The following is an 8922-nucleotide window of genomic DNA, read 5'->3' on the forward strand; positions in this document are numbered from 1 at the left end:
GGGCCCTAAGCTGTTAGTGGCCTACATTATAAATAAGTTATTGCAGTACAGAAATTAAACACAACAGGCATAATTTTCGAAATTAACTAGGGTTTTGAGACCTAGTGGCCGCCGCCCCCCTCTCCCCTCTCTGCTCGAAAAACCAAGCCTGTGAATTTTGAATTTGCAGTCTGGTTTAACGGATCAAATTCGTTAATCTCTTCGTAGAAACTTCTGATAGATTTTCTAGTGCAATCTATCAGAGGGATTAAATATCCGTTCGTGGACCTGATTGAAGAACAGTTCGTCCATCAGTTCCAGGGATATACAACAAGAGCAGAGCAATCTGTTGGTGTCCAAAATCTCGATTCGAGATTGAGGTAAAAATTTATAATCGTTATTTAATTTTTACACACACACAATTTAATCGTAAGGTTGATACCTATTATGGAATCGTTCCATACAAAAATTTTAAACTTCAGCTGCACCGGGTATCAATCCTAATTGATCTGATCGTCGCGTTCTCCAACAGTGGTATCAGAGCCAAGTTGCTCAGATCAAGCGATTAAATTAATCGATTGTACAAAAATTTTAAGGCCTCGGTTTTTTGAAACAAAATAAATATTTTAAAAAAAAAAAAAATTCGGGCAAAAACCTGGGCAGCGATTGGATCGCTGCCCGGGTGGGGGCAGCGATGGTCGCTGCCCCGAGCCGCACGGCGCTGCCCATGGGCAGCGATGTGATCGCTGCCCATGGGCAGCGATGTGATCGCTGCCCAGGGCAGCCGGGCTGCCCGGCCCGACCCCATTAGGGCGCGGGCAGCCCGGGAATCTCCCGGGCGGCCCGCGGGAAAAATTATTTTTAATTTTTAAATTAAATTTTAATATGTTAAAATTCTATTTTTGGTCCGATCGAAAATTGTTTTTGATTGGTCCACGAGGCGTCGGATCGAATTGTTCGAGTCCGAAAATTTTAAAATTGATTTTTGGATAAATTTGAATTTTTGGAAATTTTAAATATTTTATCCGTTAAATTGAATTTTGAAATTAATTATTTTTGGTACAATTGATGATAAGATATGATCTTATGGATATATTGAGTAAAATATGATTTTATGTATAAAATTGGATTTTATAGATAAAATATGATTTTATTTGATAAAAAGATAAAATATGATTTTGTATGTAAAATAAGATTTTATGTATGAAATATGATTTTATCCTTTTAAATTTAAATTGCCATTGCATGTTATCCAATAAATTAATTTTGAATTAAATGTTATTGGATAAGGATGATCGATTGCCATGACCAATTTTGTAGGTGTATGTTAGGAATTTACATTTGTTTTATTGTTGTTGGTTTTATTAATGGGCCTGGTTTATGGCCCAATATGAATTGTCATATGTAATAAAAGTGGGCTTGGTTTATGGCCCGTTCCCACCCCTTAAAAATGTATCCCCTACTTGTCATTGTTATTTATTGTAAATACATTAGATTTAGTGGGAGATGAAGATTTGAAGATGGAGGTGGGCCCAGCAGACAATAAAGACAGAAGAAATGTAAATTGGAAGCACAATGTAATAGGATTGCATTGCATACTGCATATTACCTAGGATTGGACTAAGACTCGTGATTGGCAACCACGGGTCGATTAGAAATGGAATCGATCATCCTATATAATATGTGATATTATAGTTGTATGCATGTTTTAGACAAAATTGTGTGAATCCGACAAGCATACAAAATTTTAAAAATGATGAGACAAATTTTCAAAAAATTAAAATCCCTCATTTTAAATATGATTTAAAATTGATATCAAAATAAATAAAGGAAATTTAAATTTGTTTAAATGTTCCTACCTTCCATCAACGATCAATGTATGAGATGCTACCCGCGGATACGGTCCGGCTCATATTATTGGGGGGGCCCGTTCGTCGGAAAGCTGTACATTGGATCGACACATGTTGTAAGTTGGGTGGAACTCCCATGGGATCGGCTCATATTATTGGGGGATCCACATGGCGACCGTCCATCACAACTTAATATTGATGGGTCATCTTGACATGTCACAATAAACGGCGTCATATTATTGGGCCCTTATTGGACATGAGGTAAAAACGTGGAGGTTGCTTTGGAAGCAATTGGGCTCTACCTTTTGAAATTATGGTTGGCTGATATTATTCGGGACCATAAGTTTGTCAATTGGACTCCATGTTCTCACTAAGGAAAACAGTTTCCCGTTTTCACTAGAGGGTAGTGAAATCGTTAAAATAGTGGGAGTGAGATTCATAAAATAAATTTCGCCTATTTTATGTCTTAGTAAATTACTTAAACAATCACTGATATTTGTCTGTTTCTTTTCAGTATTTCATAAAAGATGAATTCGCGTAATCCACTTTTCTCGATCCTCGAACAAAATAAGTTGACTGGCGCAAACTATACGAAATGGTTCCGTAAGTTGAAGATTGTCTTGACTTCGGAGAAGATGCTCTACGTGTTAGAGAAATCTCCTCCGAAGGAAGCACCAGCTGACGTAAGTCCGGAAGAGTTAGCCAAACTTGATACATGGTGGGACCATGATATCAAGGCCAAATGCTATATGCAAGCCTCGATGTCTGATGAACTCCAGAGGCGATTTGAGGACACCGTGAATGCTGCTGACATTCACGTACAACTCAAGGAACTTTTTGGGGCTCAATCGAGGGCTGAAAGGTTCGCTACTGTAAAGGAGCTAATGACGTGTCGCATGCGTGAAGGGACTTCGGTCTGTGATCATGGGGTACGAGTGATTTGGCTCATACAGAAGTTGGTAACCCTTGATTTGGTGTTGGAGCATGAACTCAACGTGGACTTACTACTTCTGTCTCTTCCTTCTTCGTTTGACGGATTTGTGGTGAATTTCAATATGAACAAGATAGAGGTCTCCCTTGAAGAGATGGTCAATATGCTTGTGACATATGAATCCACATTAAAGAAGGATAAACCGGCTTTCTTGGTGGGCTCCTCTTCTTCTAAGAAGGGGCCAAGTACAAAGGGTAAGAAACGTTCTGCCCCACCCAAGAAAATCGAACCCGAGAAGAAGTACAAGACAAAGGCTTCAAACATGGAAAAATCCAAGGATGTTTGCCATTACTGCAAGAAGCCCGGTCATTGGAAGCGTAACTGCAAGGAATATCTAGAGCAGTTGCGAACTGCGAAGGGTATGTTCTATATTGAAATAAATGTTTCACTTAATACTACTTCTTGGGTATTGGATACCGGATGTGGATCTCACATTTGCAATGATTTGCAGGTGATGACAAGAAGTCGCAGGCTTAGAATGGGTGAGACCCAGCTGAGGCTCGGAAATGGTTCCAGAGTTGAAGCTAAAGCCGTGGGAGATGTTTATTTAATTTTGCAGAACGGTTTTAAGTTACTTTTAAGAGATGTTTTATTTGTTCCGGATTTGATTAAAAACATTATTTCTGTTTCTATGCTTGATAGAGATGGTTATTCTTGCAATTTTGTGAATGGGATTTGCAATATTTACAAGAATGAATGTTTGATTGGAAATGGACAACTTGAAAACGATCTATACAACTTAAAACTAAAAGACGTTCCAATAAATTATGTTGATAAACCGGCAACAACAAACAAAAGGAAAATCGATAGCCAAAACCCGGCAAACCTTTGGCACGCTAGGCTAGGTCATATTTCCTCAAGGAGGATGAACAAGCTAGTGGGAGAGGGCATGTTTGATATGTCTGATATTAACTCTCTACCTACTTGTGAATCCTGCCTAAAAGGAAAAAATGACTAAATCTTCTTTTAAGGGGAAACCTGAGCGTAGTCAAAATCTGTTGGATTTGATCCATACAGATGTTTGTGGGCCATTTAGAGTTGGTACTCAATATGGCCACACCTACTTCATTACCTTTACTGATGATTATTCTAGGTATGGGTATTTATATTTAATGAAATATAAGTCTGAAGCATTTGAAAAGTTCAAAGAATTCAAGGCTGAAGTAGAAAACAAGCTAGGTAAAAGTATTAAAGCACTTCGATCGGATCGAGGTGGAGAATACTTGAGTACCGAGTTTTTGGACTATCTAAAAGAGAATGGGATTCTCTCTCAGTGGACTCCTCCTATGACACCACAGCTTAATGGTGTATCGGAGCGTCGTAATCGAACTTTGTTGGACATGGTTCGGTCCATGATGAGCTTCACTGAGCTTCCACCTTCGTTTTGGGGCTATGCGCTTGAAACGGCGGTATTGTTGTTGAACAACGTCCACACTAAAGCAGTGGACAAAACACCATATGAGTTATGGAATGGCAAAGCTCCTAAGTATTCGTACTTGAGGATTTGGGGATGTCCTGCTTACGTGAAGCGGATAGTGGGAGATAAGTTGGATAGTCGATCCAGCTTATGTTATTTTGTAGGGTATCCGAAGAATTCAATCGGATATTATTTCTATTATCCTGCTGAAACAAAGGTGTTTGTTTCAAGGAATGCCACCTTCTTGGAGAAGGAGTTCTTATTGGATAAGAAAGACGAGATGCTGGAACTCGAAGAAATTCGAGAAGAACCCGAAATACAAAATAACGATCCTACACCTCAGGAACCATTGATAGACACGCCTGTACCTAGAAGATCCGAGAGGACTTCTAGACCTCCTATTCGATATGGTCTTCTTCTTGAAGGGGATCAAGATGAACCCGATGTTGGATGTGATCCAAGAAACTTCAAGGAAGCAATTTCTGATGCGGATTCAAATTTATGGCTTGAAGCTATGCAGTCGAAAATAGATTCGATGCATACAAACCAAGTTTGGTCTTTAGTAGATCCTCCCGATGGAATTGTTCCAATAGGGTGTAAATGGATCTACAAGAGAAAGCTTGGGCCTGATGGTAAGGTATTAACACATGATCATGTTGGGTTTGAGTTTTTGATGTTATCATCTTCACTTGTACATATTTGGTTTTGTTGGAAGAAGTTATATATCACAAACCTTCATTTTACAGCAAAAAGTCAGATTTTTAGCAGCCGGGCAGAACGCAGCTCGCTCAAGCGGAGCCCGAGGCTCGCTCGAGCGAGCCAAGGGGTCTTAGACCCGAGAGGCGCTCGCTCGAGCGAGAGGTGAGGCTCGCTCGAGCGAGCCACCATAGTTTTAAAAAAAAAAAAAAGAATTTTTTTGGCTTTGATGTTTGCCTTTAATTCATGAACATTGAATTATTATTACGATTTGAGAGATTAAGAACCGGCTCTTCACAATCCCTTCTCTGGACGACATCAATTTGTCAATCTTCATGTTTGGGAAATCATACATCACGAGACCGCCTATTCTATCCGCACGTTCAAACACCGTCATAGTGTGAACCAGCCGATTTAATTGATCAGCAGCAGTCAAACCAGTAGGTCCACTTCCAATAATAGCAACTCTTTTTCTGAGATAGTGAACACAATTAAAATAAAATTGAACACCACAAATGAGTGAGATATTGTTTTAATTTTTGCTAATCCATTTACGAGAATGCCAAGGTGAAAGTTCAGATGACAATATTATTGTATTTCAGAGAAGAAAGAACAGTGAGGAAAGAGAATATACCTAGTTCTCTTCAAAGGTGGTCGTGGCCCCATCCATCCCTCTTCAAACGTTTTGTCTATGATAGAACATTCAATACTTTTGATAGAGACTGGATTTTCTATGATACCAAGAATACAAGATCCTTCACAAGGTGCAGGGCACACACGATCGGTGAACTCTGGGAAATTTTTAGTCTCCAGAAGTCGATCCAATGCTTCACGCCATCTATTTTGGTACACTAACTCAGTATATTCAGGTATCTTATTCCCAAGAGGGCATAGGGCATCCAGAGTTCTCCTGCAAGTTTTTAGGTTTTAATTAACTAAATGTTAAGCTAAAAGTTAATTACTCGAACCAATTAAGCTAGACAAAAGCGAATCTTCATCTTACCTGATGACAAAACGGAGTACCACAATCCATACAACGAGCAGATTGTGCTTTCAGGAGTGGGCCAGGTTTCAATTCTTCCATAACTTCATTCCAGTCATTCATTCGAACATTAGGATCTCTGTATGACACATCTTTTCGCTCATAAGCAACAAAACCCCTATGTTTCATGGCATCTCGAACATGAGTCGGTCTCTTTGATATTTCTTCTTCAAACTATCAACTCAGAACGATGATTAGTATCAACAAAAAAGAAAAACTATTTTTTACAAGCTAAAAGTCACGACTCAGAAGTAGGATCGGTGAAAAAACAGTCTCCTGAATTTGGTCAGAATCCCTAGTCACTACTCAAACAAACTTGAAAAACTATTTACAAGTTAAAATTCACTAAAAGTCACGATCCAGAAAAAAGACAATGGATGGAAATGACTAACCAAACTAAATTTATTTACAGAATGTGGTATACATAAAAAATAAAGTTGTTAATGAGAAATGAGAAAAAATTAATACAAAATTATTTGTAGATATTTTATTAAACATATTATAGGCATAATATATCAATTTTATAATATCACTATGAATATGATAAAGAATGATAGCTACTGAAAATTGGAAACAAGAGACAGAGATCTAAAAAAAGCTCAAGAAAATAAATGTCACTTGCTACTTGAACTTATGTTAGACAATAGCACCCTATCCACCATAAAGTCCTTATTAAATCACAAAACAAAGCCAAATACGGGTGAAATTCAGTTGGGACTTGCAATTCTAGCAATGTAAATTATCTAGCAAGAGAAGAGTGTTACCTTTACTTATCATGCTAATCTTCGTACCCGAAATCCAAACATAAAGGAATCCGAACAATGCATTGGGCAAAAATAAAATGTGTGACAAATGAACATAAAATAAGGAAATTGAAAACACAGACATAGTAATATAAGGAATAAAATTGTTCTACAATAAGAAATAATACTAATTGAACAAGAAGCTCCCAACACTATCTTATATTCATTCTCAAATAGTAGTCAACTTCTACCTTTTCATAGTGTATTTAAATTTTAAAAGACAATCAAATCTGAAAAATAATGTCCAACACCTGAAACCCGACAGAAAACAAACCAATTTGAATCAATTATCAATGTCAAGTGGAAGTGCGAGTGGGTTTATATGACACATAAAACGGTAAACAAAATAAAATCAAAAAACCAAGAAAACACTTTTGCTAATACTATATATAAGTCAATTAGAAACTTGTTGATGAGGGAGAAACAATTACCTATGGAAAAACTATCGGAAAGAGGCATTCAAACATGAGAACCTATTACATGTAAAGTGATTGGACTACACATAAACAACGAATTCCAACCACATACATGAATTCACTAATACACTAGACAAGAAAATTCAGTTTTGCATTATTGTGTATACTTATTATTTCTAGCAAGCCTAAAGCCAAATGTCTCAACTGATTTGGCAGTAGTACATCCATGACAGATGTCTGAATAGCAACCTATGTCGCATCCTTGATGTTTAGTTGACATTAGCTGTTAAGTCCTGAATAAAACCCAACCTTAATTCTGGAAACCGAATTCCTAATAGAAGCATAGTACAATTCAAGACATGAAAGTTAATATTACAGTAAAATCAAGTAAAAAAATTCAGAGTTAATTTCTTGCTACTACGAAATTAATGTGATTTGGGCGGGAGCCACCCTTCCTTCTACTAAATCGTCCCAGCTCAAAACAGTATCTACCGGAGGAAGTTCTTTATATCTTTTCCGTGTATAAGTCCCTTGTTCATCAAAGTTAGCATGCTAGGCCAAAAATCGTTGTCGCCCGATATTATCAGCAGATTTGACGGCTTGAGGTTGTCCAAAGACCAGATCATGAAGTCCGTTATCATTCTCTTATCTGCTGCGTTTGGCCCTGTATCAAAGATATGGGAGATACCAAATCAAAAATCAATATAAAGAAATATGAATATGAAAATAAGAATACCTATCAAAATCAACATAAAAAATATGAACATGAAAATAAGAATACCTATCAAAATCAACATAAAAAATATAAATATGAAAATAAGAATACCTGTGTGATGAACCTGAACAAATGTAACACCACTCTGCTGTAGAGCTATAAGAGTTTCGTTGGCGAAATTTTTGGTGTCTCCGTACGCAAAAATAGATATAGAACCGAGGTAGTTCAAACTTTTTAAAGCATTAACTATGCCACAGCTAAGTCTACATACATTTTTTTTGCGGGGAACACCGCAATTCTCCAAGTCTATCCAAACAGAAACTGGAGCTCGGACATCTTGCTACCTCCACCTGGTAGACCTCCGCTCGTGCTTCCCGCTTCTCCTTTACCACTTTGCATGCTAAACCTTACCTAAAAAATTTAAGAAAACAACGGCAGCAACGCAGCAAATCTAGGAACACGTCCCCAAAGAGAAAAAAATATGCAACTTCACGATCACAACATGAATATTTCATACATCATTAGCTAAAACAGAGAACTACTTCATCTGTTATGTGTTCTTACAAAATCAAATAAACCCCAATTTGAATTGGAGCATGGACTTGCAATTATATACCTTATTCTTCGTCATTTCAATCAATTTAACAACAAGAAAACTCAGTAGTGACCGTCGTCCCTTACCTTGCAAAAGCTTCAAAGCAAGCACCAGCCTTTTAAACTATCTAAGTTTGAGACCACGAGGCGTTGTGCATATTAGGGCAATCTTGACTTTACACATTTAAATTTAATTAATAAATTCATTTTTTTATTTATTATTGCTCAAATTAACCAATATATTATATTATAAATCATAAGACAGAATAATCGAGAAAAGAAAATTTATGCGAGTCACTCACGCGCAATTTTCTATTTATATTAAAGATTAGATGCAAATTTTTAAACATATCATCTTGATATATTTATCTTATTCATAATTTTTTTAAATTTATATAAATAAATATAATTATTATAAT

General features: G+C 37.0%; 1 long non-coding RNA gene across 1 annotated transcript; it reads right to left on the bottom strand.

Moving 5' to 3' along the window:
• Positions 1-5029: 5029 nt before the first annotated feature.
• On the bottom strand, positions 5030-8313 carry LOC140866982 (uncharacterized). Its single transcript, XR_012145008.1, has 4 exons — positions 8021-8313; positions 5937-7858; positions 5568-5843; positions 5030-5406 (listed from the first exon to the last, which is right to left on the bottom strand). It is a non-coding gene; the product is annotated as an uncharacterized lncRNA (long non-coding RNA).
• Between the last annotated feature and the right edge of the window lie 609 nt (positions 8314-8922).

This window comes from Henckelia pumila, chromosome 4, assembly GCF_033568475.1.
Source record: "Henckelia pumila isolate YLH828 chromosome 4, ASM3356847v2, whole genome shotgun sequence".
Lineage (NCBI taxonomy): Eukaryota > Viridiplantae > Streptophyta > Magnoliopsida > Lamiales > Gesneriaceae > Henckelia > Henckelia pumila.